This window comes from Mytilus edulis, chromosome 11 (genome assembly GCF_963676685.1).
Source record: "Mytilus edulis chromosome 11, xbMytEdul2.2, whole genome shotgun sequence".
NCBI lineage: Eukaryota > Metazoa > Mollusca > Bivalvia > Mytilida > Mytilidae > Mytilus > Mytilus edulis.
Genome location: NC_092354.1, coordinates 62,656,654 through 62,674,400, shown reverse-complemented (window position 1 = coordinate 62,674,400; position 17,747 = coordinate 62,656,654). Strand labels below are relative to the sequence as shown.

The 17,747-nt window shown below is 32.0% G+C and overlaps 1 long non-coding RNA gene across 1 annotated transcript; it reads left to right on the top strand.

The window, feature by feature from the left end:
* Positions 1 to 790: 790 nt before the first annotated feature.
* LOC139495976 (uncharacterized) lies at positions 791 to 15,422 on the top strand. Its single transcript, XR_011657515.1, has 3 exons — positions 791 to 929; positions 11,069 to 11,095; positions 15,401 to 15,422. It is a non-coding gene; the product is annotated as an uncharacterized lncRNA (long non-coding RNA).
* Positions 15,423 to 17,747: the final 2,325 nt, after the last annotated feature.

The window sequence follows — 17,747 nt, the reverse complement described above, 5'->3', positions numbered from 1 at the left end:
CCTTCGTGTTCGTTATTTTTTTTTATTTTACTTTTAAAAAGTAAAATTATCCACACTTTGCTTGTTATTTACTTTAGTTTGTGAGTTTTCAAAACATCAAATGGGAGCGAAACATCCTGTTATAATGTTTACATTTAGTTGTTTACATGTATTTCCCCAAAGTTTTAAGTGAAGATCGGAAAGTGAAGATTAAACATATGTAATTTTGCCCGTGTAATTCAATGTCGCTTGAATTATTGTTGGTTTTGTTTAGATCAAAATTTATTTTCGATACCGTACATTTATTGTTGAAAAGAAACAAAGTGAGTATAACTTTAAATTTTACCCGGTGTTAGACCTATCAATATATTATACAATGACTGTCTCTTAAATCGGTTAATATGAAGTGATAGATACATTGACTTTTAAAAACTAATATTTACGTCAGTCAATGACCTCAATAAAAAGTAGTTTTCCAAACGACAACAAAACTTTGTACTTTCCTAATTAACACAATCATTGTATACAATTCACATTTTTGACAGCAGATTATAAAACCTTCTTACAATGTATTATGTAAAAAAAAAAAACACGCATTAATATAATGAAATGTAAAATTACAAAAATACCGAACTCCAAATGAATTTTAAAACGGAAAGTCTTTTATAAAATGGTAAAATCAAAAACACGTTTGAAAATATTTGGTTCGTTGTAATATTTATTTAATACCTTCAAAATATTTCTGTTGGGTTTTGATCGTACCATCTATTTATAAACATTTGGGAAACTCCAATTTTTAACTTTCGATATTGACCAGCAAAATAAAGAAAGGTGTTTACATCACTTTCGTTCTGTTTTTATAGATCCGATCTGCAACAACGACAAAACCATAATGAGTAAACGAAAAGCAGATGAAGTGAGTGATACAGACGAAATGGTGAGGGATACAGGTAAGAAGCACTGATAGTAAAATTTGTGCAGTTTATTGTGATTTCCTTAAAATTGTAAAAACAAATCTGACACTGTATCATTTTTCTATTAGACTTTGGAGAGCAAACTAAATTAATATTCCTTTTTTTAATATTACTTTTACTGAAGAGGGGTTACATGTATCTACATCTGTGTCATTTTGGTCTCTTAATTGTGGAGGAGATTCACTTGTTGTCGAGTATCGAGTTGCGAGTAACGAAAGTCGAGTTGCGAGTTACGAAGGTCAAGTTGCAAGTTACGAAGGTCGAGTTTTGAGTTACGAAGGTCGAGTTGCAAGTTACGAAGGTCGAGTTGCGTGAAAATGGTGAAACTATTTGGTGTAACTCTTTAACATTTTGGAATGATGATTGGTTATAGAATTATATACGGTATATTGTTGATTATTTTTGTTGTTTGGACTTCATCTGCATGAGTCTCTTGTAAAAATAAAATGGATTGCTTACATAATCACTGCATAAAGTATTTTCTGAAGAAGCGGATAGCCGTTTGAAATTCAGCGGATGGCTTGTAGTTTATATAGCTAGCACCGTCATATTGAACATAAAGAGAGATAGCATCTAACCTTTAGTATATATATATATGTAAACGACCCTTCTGTATATTTCGTTAAGAGTGGGTTCTTTGGGGCAGCTGGAGAGCGGGCAATACTCGTTAGGGACTGCAAAAATTATTCTTTGGTAGTGACACTAAAAATTATGGACGTTAAAGTTATATATGTCTACAAAAAAGTCATTGATTGGCTAGAGATAAAGGGGAAAGGATGGGCGCGCATAAAACCAGTTACATACCGCCGTATTTTTGCGTCTGACTAAAGTCAGGAACCTTTAGCATTTGTTTGTCTTGTATATTTTTTTTTGGGTTTTGGTTCATCTTTAGATTTCTGAGCATATAGAATGGCGTCCATATACTTGGTCTATTGAACATTGATTTCTCGCTGTGTTGAAGACCCAATGGTGGCCTTGGGTTGAATTGTATATTTTGATTTGGTTGTTGTCTCTTTGACTCATTCCCCATTTTCATTCTTTAGTCTATATCTGTAACTGTCAAAGATACAATTGTAAAGAGACAAAAGAAGCAGTTTTGGATTAGAATGTGTAACTTCTTTCTAAATGATCGGTTAATCATACCCAAATCGGATGCATTTGCATTTGTCTCAATTTTACAAACTCCAATCTTCCATTCCAAAAAAATAAAAACTACATTTGCGCCATTTTATAGATATAATTGGAAAGTTTAAAATGTTTACTGTATATGGTGAAGAAAAAATTGTTTTAAGTATCCCCTCTTGGTATTTGGTATATAACTAATAAAACTGAGAGTCACTCGGGTTTAAAATAATATAGTGTTCACATGTTTGAGATTGTCTATTATGAGTTAGTAAAACTGTTTCAGTTAGTTTTCTAAGAATTGGATTGTTTCACATTTTGCATGTTGGGGCCGTTTATAGCAGACCATAAGGAATGGGTTTTGAAGGCTGTACGGTTGTCTTATGGTGGCTTTAATCCACTTCATTTGACCTTGGTATCTCATTGCCAATCATACCACATCTCCTTGTATTTATATAGTGGAAGTGAGTTTGTTACTTTCTTTGACCACATATATAGGTTATCAAGTGCAAATTAGTACATCCGATCCGTTGCTTTCAAGTCTTGTGTTAGAACGAAATTTATGTTTAAATATAGTTAAATTGAGAATGGAAATGGGGAATGTGTCAAAGAGACAACAACCCGACCACAGAACAGACAACAACAGAAGGTCACCAATAGGTCTTCAATGCAGCGAGACATTCCCGCACCCGGAGGCTTCCTTCACTATAGTGTGTAGTGCTTTCTTCTAGTTTTTTTTATTCCTTTTAATTAATAACAGAACTGAGCTTTAACATTATCAATGCATCATGGTAACGATGACTGATCCTTGAAATGTTTTATTACACAATCAAAACTGTGCTTTAAAGTTATTATCAAACTTATCTATTGAAAATCTACATTCTCCATTACATTATAACCCGAAGTAAAGAATACTAGAGATTATAGCTACATGTATTTTATGCATTTTTCCTTTGTTTTTTTTTTTGTGATAATTTTTCATATCATGCTACTCGCTTGAGATGGAAAATTATCGCTAGAAACTAAGCAGGCACGTGGCGTTGCTAACGAAATTGACATGAAATTGACAACGTCGTCATAGGTAAAATAGCGATAAACAGATTATCATTGGTAATCTCAACTCGATTGATTTCAGTATTTTCAACCTAGATAACACCATATACAATTATGATTAATGTTAACACATTGCTGCAAATGTATTAGAACATAAAACGTTGTTTATCTGCAGAAAAACATCATAAGAGTTACATTGTTTTGGATCGAAGGTTTATATTTACACTTTGAGAAAGTCCAATATTTATATGCTACCTGTTAGTGTAATTGTAATCCTAGTCGTAGTATAGGTGTATGACTGTTTTCGCAAATGTATATTTAGTGTTAAATGTTTTACATGTAATTAAGTCATTGAGCATACTGTAAATTTAAAAAAGGTGACAGTTAATGATAATAATAATAATAATTATATACATGATGTTACTTAAAAATCATGGTATAGAGTTAGAGATATTTGTTTTAACATGTTTTTTGATCTGTTGATGTTCATAAATCTCAAAACCACAAAATAAGCATGCAATAAAAGGTAAAAAAGATACATTAATCTTTTTTTCTTATCAATGTTCATGCTTAAAAGTGCAATGTAATAAGTAGATGAATATAAGCTTGACGGGCGGATCATACCACACAGCAAATTAATGCCATCTTACGGTTTTATGCTTGAAAATAAACCGTATCTTATTGCGAGTACTTAAGTTTTGACTTTCTGCAAACAATTAGCTATTTTCATGGCATACACAATCATATTCAAACAGTCAATGTTCATAGTAAGTTACTTAAACAACAAACAAATTAAATTGATTATTTTATTAATACATGTATATAATTACATTTAATTTAGATGTATGTTTCAATATATTACGTTATTCTGATTGGCCACACTGCAATCTCGCGTTATTCCGTAATCAACTTCATTACACAATAAAATTTATCGTTCATGATGATAAGAGGTTCTTCAATAAAGTGCACAGGTAAATTAAATAAAAACTTGATAACAATCGTGTTTTCCTGATCCTCTCTCAAAAATGTAATTATAAGTATTGAATGCTTCTTTTTGTAACTTCATAGGGTTGTAAAAGCGTTGACCGTGATATATTTAGAATGAAGCGCTTGCGAGCTTTTTACAAAATGTACTTCGGTCAACGCTTTCACACCCCAATGAAGTTACAAAAGAAGCTTTCAATTCTTAATTGTAAAACTTCATCAAATGCCTGCGTGCAAAGCGCTTTTCTCAGTTTAACTTCATTGAGAACGCTGAAATCCAAACTTTCGAAAGCCATGCACCAGACGAAAAACACGTGACGCGGTACGTGTATATTAAAAAAAAGGTTAACATCATAGTCAATTTTATCTAAAGTCAATTAAGCCAGAGGAAGTTGGTGCTTAGTTTCTTGATAATTACTAAATGTATCAACAGATAACTTTTGTTAAAAAGAAGAAAATGAATCCCCTCCCCCCCCCCCCCAAAAAAAAAGAAATCAATTCAAACTCACAAAAGATACCATACGTAATTCAATATCTAAAATAGTTTGTTTACTGAAAATAAGCATATCAATCATATGTCATGTTAACGCTAGAGCGTGATATTTGGGCTGGTGAAAACATTGGATGGAAAACGCCTACCAGTAATGCCATCGACCTACTGTATGTATAAAAAAAAGAAGATGTGGTATGATTGTCAATGAGACAACTCTCCACAAGAGACCAAAATAACATAGAAATTAACAAATACAGGTCGCCGTACGGCCTTCAACAATGAGCAAAGCCCATAGCGCATAGTCAGCTATAAACGGCTCCAAAATGACAATGTAAAACAACTCTAACGAGAAAACTAACGGCCTTATTTATGTACAAAAATTAAACGAAAAACAAGTATGGAACACATAAACAAACGACAACCACTATATTGCATGCTCCTGACTTGGGACAGGCACATACATACAGAATTGGGCGGGGTTAAACATGTTAGCGGGATTCCAACCCTCCCCTAACCTGTGACAGTGGTATAACAATACAACATAAGAACGAACTATACAAATCAGTTGATCATCAGATGGACAAAAATTCAAGTTGACGTGGACAGGTACTTGTACATCCTAACAACAAAAATACACTAGGTACAGATATGAGAGTTCTCACAACTAATAAAAGAATCATGTCTAAGACTAAATTATCAATCAAGAGAGTGATGTCCCTTGTTGCTAAGGCTCGTTGAGATAGCACTCCGTTAAAAAAGTTTAATTATTAATGAAATAGAGGTAAGATGGATCCACAACTTGAAGCAATATGTAAGTGTATGACTGCTGATCGTATGAAACGCCTCCTGAGTGTTCTACAAAACGAAGAAAGTAAATCTGACGGAGATGAAATGAATGACCATAATCAAAACAAAGAAAAAATGGCGTCTTTTTCTGAAGTTGTCACTGGTAAATCTCAAAACAAACAAACTGAAAACAATCAATCTGAGACACCTCAAAGTAATAATACCGGAAACTTTGTAAAACCCATCTTTCTTAAAGACGAAGATGTACATAGCTCAGTAAAACCCCCAAGAACTCTTTGGCTCACAAATGTAGAGATATAAAATGCCATAGGTACCAAAGTCCCGGCAGAGTGTATTAAAGGTATTCAACGGATCAGAGTAATGTGGCGCCTTTATATGGACAACGAGGAGGACAGACTGTCTTTGCTAGTGACAGGGCTTAACCTGCGTGGCAGGCAGGTGCCCCTGTACTCACAAAATCCTCGCAATCCTGGTAGGCTTCAAGAAAATACTATTCGTATTAAGGTGAAGAATGTCCCTCTGTCCGCTGACGATGGACAAATCCACAGAGCTCTAACTCTACAAGAGTGTGACATTCAAGACCTTTTCCGAGAATATTTGAGAGTCAATGGCGAATTACCTGCTTGCCAGACTGGTGACAGAGTGGTAATCATCAAGGTACTAGACAAGACTATACCAAGAAATCTGCAGATAGGCAAATACATGGCTAGGGTTTTCCATGCTGGACAACCTGAATTCAACAGAAGCATCAATTATGAAAACAATGTAAAAACTTGTCATAAATGCTTGCAGCCTGGTCACTTGATATATGAATGTCCAAATGACTGGGTTTGTAGAACTTGCAAAGAAAGTGGGCATAAAATGATGGACTGCCCAACTGACCTTCAAAGTGAACATAAAAATGATGACAACTCAGAGGTTGATGATAATGAAAGTGCAGATGTAAATCTACAGTCCAATGAAGCTCAGACAAAATAACAAATGTCGGAAACAACTGACAAAACATCTAACACATCACAACTTAAACCATCACAAAATAGTAAGGGGTCTAGCAAACACAGTGATACAAGAACAGGTTCAACAAAAAATTTGCAAATATCAAATGTCAGTAACTCAGCAAATGATAAATCACAACAATCAATTGATAAATTTGTGAGAACTCCAAAAAAATGCAAGAAGAACCACAGCAAGAAATCATACCCCCAACACCTACTGATAACATTGCACCTAAGAAATCAAAAGGATAGACTATTTTATCATTTTATAGTCAAAACAACTGTTGTAACATATTTCAAAATATTGTATTTTAATGATTTACCACTGAAATGTACATTTGAAAAAAAAATTGTACTATAATGAACTGAACATATATTTTTATATTATTTAGAAAAAACAAAAACAAAAAAAATATATAAATGGAAAAAAAAGCAAGCTCAAATACAGAGTTTAATCGAAGTAAAGATGAAATATTTAAAAATGTTGGAATGTTATTAAACAAGATATGGTATGAAAAAGTTAATATGGTGTTGAAAACGCTATTAATAAGACTAAAGTTATGCATTACTATACAAATGTTTGTATTTTTAAGATGTCAATTGAAAATATTAGAATCAAAGTTATGGTGTTACATAGATTATTTAACAGGTCAAAAGATAATATATATTTTCAGAATCATGACGTTTAGATTTTGCATAATCATTTGTTTAAGTATTATCATTGTATAGGAAAAAAAGTCAACCAGCTGTTTTTAAAAAACTGGGTTGTCCCTATGCTATATTTAGAAACATCAAATCAGTGTGAAAATCTATCGGATAACATATATATAGGGTGTTTGACAAGTGGAGCGAGCGGTATAACTTATTTTTTAAATTGTGCGATTTAGAATTTTATGTACATGTTAAAACTGGGTTACTTCAAAGAAAAAGGAGGAGAAACATGCTCTCATGCATATAATTTGATGTATTCGTGCCTGTAGTACAGTCTATACCATAGTCAACTTTCTGGTTCGCTGCGGTTTAGTATAATTTTGATTACTTTCGTCAAATAAGCGTTGACTGTGTGAAATCTAATCTAAATTCATACATGTGTATTATTTAGGAAGCAAAGCGGATGAAGTTTAGCAAGAGGAATGATTTTAGTTAGGTTAAAATATATTGTATGGAATACAATTAAAATATGTGTATATATTCCAAAAAATGCTCTTGAAAAGTATTAAATATATAAATATCTTTGATAAAGTTGTTTTCATTATATAGTAATTCCCCTAAAATACCTTAAGTCCTTTAACCACATTCACATGCATTATTCTGACTTGGCAAACTAGATTTTCCTTTTGCCCCCGAAACCTGTAATGTATTTCAAACTGGAAGTGGTTGCACGAATAATACATTTCTAATTATTATTTGCAGGCCAATCCCAAAACCACCACTTTGGTCTCGAACGTCGGAACTTTAAAATTTTCTATTACAAAAGAGTTTTGATTGCATGTCAATAAACTGTCAAGAAGATATGGGTTTTTCATCAAAATAAGCTTGGGTCGTGGGACAACAACACCATATCTTGTCTGGCAAAACAGCCGTTGGACGTCAGATTAATCTCGGACTATGTCTGTTGAAACAGTGATCGGGGATGACAATGGTTCTAACGAGTACTGTTGTGATCGTGGTCGTCTAACGACGATTTTTTTTTATTTTGACTGAGATCAGTTCGAATAAATGTGTTTTCAATAACTACTTGTCCTCGGCTATTATTTGACACTACTTCATGTTGGCATCCCGATTTTTGACCTTTTATTTACAAATCGATATATCACACGTACGTTTTAATCGATTGGAGCAATATATACACAAGAACAACGTCTATGAGAATATAAAATATCAAGGATAAATTAATTTTTGAGCGAAATACGGCTCAAAAATTGGCAGAAGCGGTAATTTTTTTTTATTGAAAAGTCAATTTCTTAAAAACAGGTCTGAGGAGTGGGAAAATCCAAAGAACCATTTATCAAATTAGGGTGGCCTAAGCGTATCTATAAGGTAATACACATAAGAACCCTTTTAAAACAATATGAAACAATATTTGATAATTTTTTCGCTATATTAAAGACGATAACAAATTGATTGTCTAACTGCGCATCTGGTGCCGAAAAATTAAACCAATTATGTTAATACTACCACTGTGTCGATACCTATGCTGGTTGACTGATAGTATCACCATCCAAGTAGGTTCTGGCATGCAAATACGGTGTTTGTATTAATAATTATGCTGTTACACAATTTTTCAAATATTTTGAAGTTTGGGAATGTATCTTTCCTTCATGTTGAGCTCTGATTCCTTGCCCGGCTTTGGCTATACTTGTGTGTCCTTTTTTTTTTTTATCTATAGCTCATCATCCTTTTAATAAGTTTTGGAATTTCAAATATTTAGGGCGTGAGCATGACTGAAAAGGCCATGAATGTCGAAATTCGCTTCGGGTGCTGAACAGTTATTAATGTTTATGTTGTAACAACAATTGATTGTTTTATACACTGCGCAAAGATACTAAAATATGTCTTTTTTACTTATACTAGTAATTCTACAGCAACGGAATAAACTGACGACAAAAGGTCTCGTGCCAATATTTAATCTTTTAGACATTTCTAACCTGCAAGACTCTAATATGTTGGTATGTGAACATTCAGGATTAATGTTGCACAGTATGTTTATTATTTCACGCAAGTTTAAATATTCATACTTGGTTAGTGTGTCTCTCTTATGTTATGCAATGTCAATGGTTTGCACTTCCGATAATTACATAAAACTGTCAAGTGGTACATTAGTGTAAATGTCAACAAAATCATGCAATTTTGTTTAAACATAGGACGCCCTTGTATTATGCATATTCATGGAGATTAAGACAAAACTATCATATACATCAAACGACCCGCTATGGTAAATATATAGGGTATTTTTTTAACTCTTGATTAATCAAGATTTATTTACTTTTAAAAAAAGAGGTGAAGATTAAATGCACAGATTCACATTTTTTACGATTGGTTCGAAGTTTAAGATACATATCGTGGAACAGTATCTTGATCGAAGTTGTTTTAATGAAATATCAAACAACATCAAGGCAAATTGAAGAATGTTTTAGACATTTCTAACCTGCAAGACTCTAATATGTTGGTATGTGAACATTCAGGATTAATGCTGCACAGTATGTTTATTATTTTGACGCAAGTTTAAACAATCCTACTTGGTAATATGTGTCTCTTTTATGTTATGCAATGTGTATGGCTTACTTACATTTTGTACCAATTTTATTTCACAGTTAAGGTGGTATGGGAGTGTAAAATAAAAATGATAGAATTTGTTCATACTTTGCCAAAACGTAGTATCTTTTGATATATGTTGAAAAATATAATAAAAATGATAGGTCACCGCCCACTTTCTCAAGCTACAAGACGTGACAAAATGACACATTTTGTATGGATTATGCAGGAAAAAACAGCATTTTGTGATAACAAACTAAACAAAATGATAGAATTGTTAAATACTTAAGGACAAGATAGCTTTCAGACAATGCTTTGAGAATATCAAAAGAAAAGATAGGGTCACCGTACGTTTTTCCGGGCTAAAATACAAAATAGGAAAATTCCATGTAGGATCCTTCAGAAAATGCACTGTTTTAGAGTTACCTCCCCTTAAAATCCCAATTTAAAAAAACATAAAAACAACCAAAAATAATCAACATTTGCAAAAATATTAATATCTATAAGTTATATTCTTATAAATTGGTTCTTTTAAATGAACATTCACATTAAATATCTGCATTCCTGCATCAAATTTTGCTAACTTGATAGAAAATCTGGACCTTTAGTTCTCTGTTTTTTACAATCCAAGATGGAGGAAGACACCCATACCACCTAAAAGGGGTACTAGCTGTTAAATTCATGTTCAACGATTTTAGTCAAATTCTCATATTTGATTGATAACAATGTTAAAGATTTATCCAAACTATTAAAATTCTGAAATAAACAATAAACAGGGCACGGACATGAAAATACGTAGCTTCGTTTCGTGTGTATTTTAGTATAAACACCATCTATTTAACTATAATGTTGACCCCTAAAGTCATCCGATGACCATATAAGCGATGTAAACATACATATAGATTTCAATAGTTTAAGCAAACTCGTGCTGTTGGATTTTTCTATGTCTCTTTAATTTTATTTCACAGACGAAAAAAAATGTTTATCATCGTTTCTACCTGTATAAGAAAATTTATTTAGATCGAATCAGTCAATCCAATGATTTAGCTTTGTTTCACTTTCAATGTTGATAATCTTTTCCTATAAACAACTTTACACATGCAATTCACGTGTTATCGGTCTCAAGCTAGGGGGTTAAATTGAAATTCACATGGATACGGGTTTAATAATGTCGAATTATTCACTTGCAAATAAATTATTAATAATCGATGTTTTTTTTAGCTTATTTTGACAAGATCCATAAATACTGGCTGTTAAAAGCGAATTATTATTTCATTATATGCATTTCATTAATGATTGACCAAAAGAAATAATATATTAGATTTTTTTATATATCTCGTAGCTGGTGTCCCTTTAAGATATGTTATGAAAATATGATGATATGTTTTTTTTTTGTTTTTTTTCAGAAAATGTTCCTTTTGCTACTCGCAATGGTGAGTGTAATTATCAAGAGATGATTTATATCATGCACTTCCGATGATAACTTGAAACTGTCAAATGGTACATTAGTGTAAATGTCAACAACATCGTGCAATTTAGTTTAAACATATCCCGCCTTTTAGAGATGAATTTTAATGGAGATTAAGACAAAACTAATATATACGTCAAGCAAAACGCTATGGTAAATATATAAAATGGTAATTTTGGAACCCTTGATAAGTCAAGATTTATTTTCAACTTGAATCGATGGTATAGGAGAAAGCAAAGATTGCTAACAGTTAACCTGCTGACTTGCTATTGCAGTGTGACTTCTAACTTGTACAAACCGGACGGTTGTGAAATCAGAAAAAATAACGCATTTTCAGTTTTGGTTTTCGCATGAATTATCAATCAATACTCGTGGTTCAATGATTATTTAAGGTAAGATGATCGCAATAAGCTTTTTTTCTAATAAAAAATGTTTCCATAAGTGAATAATAAACTGAGCAAAATCACCCAAAAGTTTGTTTGTACGTACATTTGTAAGTACTGATACACCATAAGCTTCACTTACACAATACATGGTTTTGTCTTTGTTTCCTCGTTATGTATGAGGGTGGATAGACCTTTATCGGGACTCCATCATCGGTTGTTTTTAAGGTCCGGATTTGTATTGTATGTAATATGCAGTTACCATGTTTAATATTTCAACAACACTACTATTCATTATTTAAACAATTAGTTCAGATTTGAACACCGCTTTCTCCACTAAAGATTTATCAACAGCGTCATTCTATGTGACAAAACTAAAGTATATTTATTTCTTATCCGAATAATTTCAGAGAGTTTGAAAAAAGTATTTAAAACAACATTTGTCTTCTATAAGTCTCCATGAAATTTCTCGTGCTAGTTTGATTGACAACATAAGTGAATACTCATTTTCAGAAATTTAAAATATTTGCGGACAATCTGTTTTAAGTTATAACGAACATTAACTTTTTATCAACAAGAAATAAGAAACTGTACATAATCACTGGCAATGATACAATTTAGATACAATCCCGGTCACCCTTGGCAATTATCTGTTAAGCATCAAATCACTGATTTGCTTGTCTTTATCGATCTGTTTAAATCCTGATGACAGTTAACCTAATATACCAAAGAAAATATCATAAAACTACAAAGACATTTTAAGTTAATGAAATATATACATATAACATATGTTCACATTTTTTCCCCTTTTCGTGTTTCCGTTAGGGTTATTGCGTCTTCCCTGTTAATAAAATTCCCTTTCCGCGATTTTGATATCTATAACATTAACGGGAAGCCTAATATAAAAATTTAAGATAAAAGAGATGATTTTTCATTTTCTATCGTTAATTATTTATTTTTAGATGGTAACGTTCCCTTGTCACCATCTTAAGGCGTTTATATATTTCCACTTGTACGATTCGCTCGTGTATATAACAGCGTATTAGATTTTAACGAGAGAAATTTATGTATTACTGAAAATCATTACACCAGGGTTTTCGATATCATAAACTAGTCAAAACAATAACTTAATTGTATCATCAATATAAGGAAATCATTCGTAAATATAACTCCACATGCAGACATCTTATACGTTCAGGTATTTCACATGCAATATGTTATGGTAATATTCGGTATAAATCACAAAGATATAAACATTCACATCAAAAGCTAACAAAACCTTTAAACAGACTTATTGAGAATGGATATAGTTACGATACTGTTGTCAGGTAATAAAAAAAAAGATTGCATATTTTGGCTTTAATATATATATATTGATTCACTTATAGGGTCTTTGCATCGGAATTAAAAACATTTTTTTTTAAACCAGTTGTTGGCATGACACGGGTTATGTTCTTCTCATATTCGTCATGATGGTATAATACTAAACCCCTAACTGGAGGGACCGTGCCTGATATTCATATGATGAAGACATAATCTTTCAATCAGTTTAATTGAGGTCTTGAGCTGGCATGGAAGTAACTGCTAGTAGTATGTTGTTAATTATGTATTATTGACATTTTGTTTATTTTCTTTTGTTTCATATTCTGACATCGGACTCGGACTTCTCTTAAACTGTGTTTTACTGTGCGTATTGTTGTACGTTTTTTTCTACATTGGCTACAGGTATAGGGAAGGGTTGAGATCACAAAAAAACATGTTTAATCCTAACGCAATTTTTCGTCTGTTCCAAGTCAGGAGCCTCTGGTCTTTCGTGTCTTTGTTAGTCTTTTATGATTTATAATTTGAGTTTCTTGTGTATAATTCGGAGTTTAGTATGACGTCCATTATCACTGAACTAGTATACATATATGTTTAGGGGCCGTTGCATTTAAGACTCATTGATGGCCTCCGGATGTTGTCTGCTCTATGGTCGGGCAGTTGTCTCTTTGCCACATTCCCAATTGCCATTCTCTATTCTATCATTCATCGCCTAGTGTGATCACACAGGGTAAAACACATTAAAACCCTTGTAAAACAATATGAAACATTATTTGATAATGCATTCGCTATAATAAACTCGCTAATAAATTGATTGTGTAACTGCGCATCTGGTGCCGAAATCATACGGTTAATGTTAATACTACCACTATGTCGATACCTATGCTGGTTGACTGATAGTATCACCATCCCAGTAGGCTGTATTGATGATCTGGCATAACAATACTGTGTTTGTATAAATAATTTTTGTAATCATTTGATATTTAGGAATGTATCTCTCCCTCATGTTGAGCTCTGATTCCTTGCCCGGGTTTGGCTATACTTGTTTGTCTTGTTTGATCTATAGCTGATCATCCTTTTAATAAGCTTTGGATTTTCAAATATTTTGTCCTCAAGCATCACTGAATAGGCCATGAATGTCGAAATTCGCATCTGGTGCTGAACAATTATTACCGTTTATGTTAAAACAATAATCGAGCGTTTTATACACTGCGCAAAGATAATAAAAGATATCTTTATTACTAATACTAGTACTTCTACAGCAAAGAATTTTTTTTCAAAATACTAGTCGTCGAGTCTAGCGTACTGATAGCTTTTTTTAAATTCTATACGCCGTATTTGCATTTTTTTTTTATCCAATACCCGTTTTTTCGTACAAATGAATGTCTACTTTAGCATGTCAGGTTGTGCCTTTATGTCTATATAAATGTACTATAAAAGTACTGAAATAAATATTTTTCATTGAAAAAACAACTCAAAAAAACAAACGGGAAAAACCTTAATATCTTTAAAAATTTTGAAGATTTTGAAAATAGAGTGCCATAGTTTATCATAACAATAATTTGTATACGACAACACACATTTTGCGTTCTTATATTGGTATCACGTCGTCGTCGTAAGCGTCATGCTGAGACACTTAGTTTCCGGACAATAACTTAAGTTTAAGGGAATGGGACTCTATGAATTTTAAACAAAAACGTTTGAAACCACAAAAGGAAGGTTGGGATTGATGTTGGGGGTTATGGTTCTAACAGTTTAGGAACAAGGGGCGCAATAGAGGCCAAATACAATACTTTTCTAGTACTTTGTATAAATTGCTTATTTCTTGTCCATTCTGAATTGGATTTTATTCTTGAATTCTTGGGGTTCTTAAATATACCGTGTATTAAGTTTTTGGAATTCGGTTGCAGTTTTTAAATTGGTCCCCATGACGTTCAAAGAGTCCAAAATTAAACTTTGTTTGATTTCATCAAAAATTGAATTACTGAGGTTCTTTGATATGCGGAATCTAACCGTGTATTTAGATTTTTAATGTTGGGTCCCGTTTTCAAATTGGTCTACATTAACATGATTAAGGTCAAAAGGGTCAAAAATATAACTTAGTTTGATTTTGACAAAAAATGAATTCTTGGGGTTCTTTGATATGCTGAATCTATACTTAGATTTTTAATTATGCGCCCAGTTTTGATGTTGGTCCAAATTGGGGTCCAAAATTTAATTTTGTTTGATTTCAACAAAAACTGAATGTTTGTGGTTCTTTGATATGCTAAATATAACCATGTATTTAATTTTTTGATTGTTGGGCCGTGTTATCAAATTTCTCCACATTGAGGTCATAAGTTGTTTGCTTTTATCCAATATTAAATTCTTGGGATTTTTTGATATGTTGAATCAATCAATGGCCCTGTATTTAGAGTTTGGATATTGGACCATGATAGGTAAATTTAATTTTGTTTTAGTTCATTAGACCACATTTATTATTTTTCCGAAACTTATACCAATTTTATTTCACAGTTAAATATGTTATGAAAATTTGATAATATGTTTTTTTCTGTTTTTTTTTACAGAGGAGTTTCATTTTGCTACTGGTGAGTCTGATTGTTTAAACGGCCCGTATGCATTAAATCCCTCAAATTAAGAAATCCATTCGAAGTAGTTATTTATCGTTTTACATTTAGAGATATCCGTCCGTTCGGAACAAATCTTAATTAAGTAGCTTTATGCACACGGGCCCAGATTCATATTTTGCCATTCCATATTGTACATGAAACTGTCAAGTGGTAAATTTGTGTAAATGTCAACAAAATCATGAAACTTATTGTAAACATATGATGTCCTTATATTATGCATAATCATCAAACAAAACACTATGGTATAAATAAACGGTAACTCTTTTAACCCTTGATTAATCAAGATTTGTTTATTTTAAAAATGTTTACAGAGGTGAAGGTTAAATGCACCTATTCACAATTTTAAAGATTGGTTCGAAGTTTAAAATATATATCGTGGAACAGTATCTTGATCGAAGTTGTTTTAATGAAATATCAAACAATCAAAAGGCAAATTGAAGAATGTTTTAGACATTTCTAACCTGCAAGACTCTAATATGTTGGTATGTGAACATTCAGGATTAATGCTGCACAGTATGTCTATTTTTTTGACGCAAGTTTAAACAATCCTACTTGGTAATATGTGTCTCTTTTATGTTATGCAATGTTTATGGTTTCTTACATTTTGTACCAATTTTATTTCACAGTTAAAGGGGCACTAGCTATTAAATTCATGTTCACCGATTTTTATCAAAGTTCATATTATATTTATAACGATGTATAAGATTTATCCAAACTATTAAAAGTCTGAAATAAAGAATAAACAGGGCACGGACATGAAAATACGTAGCTTCGTTTCGTGTGTATTTTAGTATAGACGCCATCTAATTAACTATAGAGGTGACCTCTAAAGTCATCAGATGACCATAAAAGCGATGTAAACATACATCATGTACATATAGATTTAAATAGAATAAGCAAACTCGTGCTGTTGGATTTTTCTAGGTCTATTCAATTTCATTTTATAGATGAAAAATAATGTTTTTACCTGTATAAGAACATTTATTTAGATCGAATCAGTCAATCCAATTATTTACTTTTGTTTCACTTTCAATGGTGACATTCTTTTCCTTTAAAACATTTACACATACAATTCACGTGTTATCCATCTGAAGCTAAGGGGTTAAATTGAAGTTCACATGAAGTTCACAAATCATAATCAATGCTTTTTAGCTTATTTTGACAAGATAAATAAATACTGGCTGTTTAAAGCGAATTATTATTTCATTATTTGCATTTCATTAATGATTGAGCAAAACAAATCATATCTTTGATTTTTTATATATCTCGTAGCTAGTGCCCCTATAAGATATGTTATGAAAATATGATGATATGTTTTTTGTTGTTTTTTGTTGTTGTTCAGAGCAGGTTCCTTTTGATACTGGCCATAGTGAGTGTGATTATTAACAGATTTATATCTTGCTCTTCAATAAATTACTTGAAACTGTCAAATGGTACATTAGATGATTAGTGTAAATGTCAACAAAATCTTGCAATTTAGTTTAAACATATCCCGCCTTTAGAGATGAACTTTAATGGAGATTAATACAAAACTAATAAATACGTCTAACAAAACGCTATGGTAAATATAAAGGGTAATTTTGGAACCATTGATAAGTCAAGATTTATTTTCAACTTAAATTGATGGTAGTGGATAAAGCAAAGAACGCTAATAGTTAACCTGCTGACTTGCTATTGCAGTTTGACTTCTACCTTGTACAAACAGGACGGTTGTGAAATCAGAAAAACAACGCAATTGCAGTTTTGTGGTTTTCGCATACATTATAATTAAATACTCGTGTTTCAATGATTGTTAAAGGTAAGATGATCGCAATAAGCTTTTTTTTTCTAAAAAAAAAATGGTTCCATAAGTAAATGATAAGCTGAGCTTAAGATCGGGATTTGTATTGTATGTTATATGCCCTTACCATGTTTGATATTTAAACAATAGTAAGAGTTTTCCACCACTATTCATTATTTAAACAAAAAGTTAAGATTTGAACACTGCTTTCTCCAATAAAAATTTATCAACAGCGTCATTCTAGATGACAAAACTAAAGTATGTTTATTTCTTATCCGAATAATTTCAGAGAGTTTGAAAAAAGTATTTAAACAAATATTTGCCATCTATAAGTCTCCATGACATTTCCCGTGCTAGTTTGGTTGACAACATAGTAAGTGAGTACTCATTTTCAGAAATTTAAAACATTTGTGGACAATCTGTTCTAAGTTACTAGAATCATGAACAGTTTTCGACGAGAAATCAGAAATTGTGCATTATCACTGGCAATGATATACTTTAGAC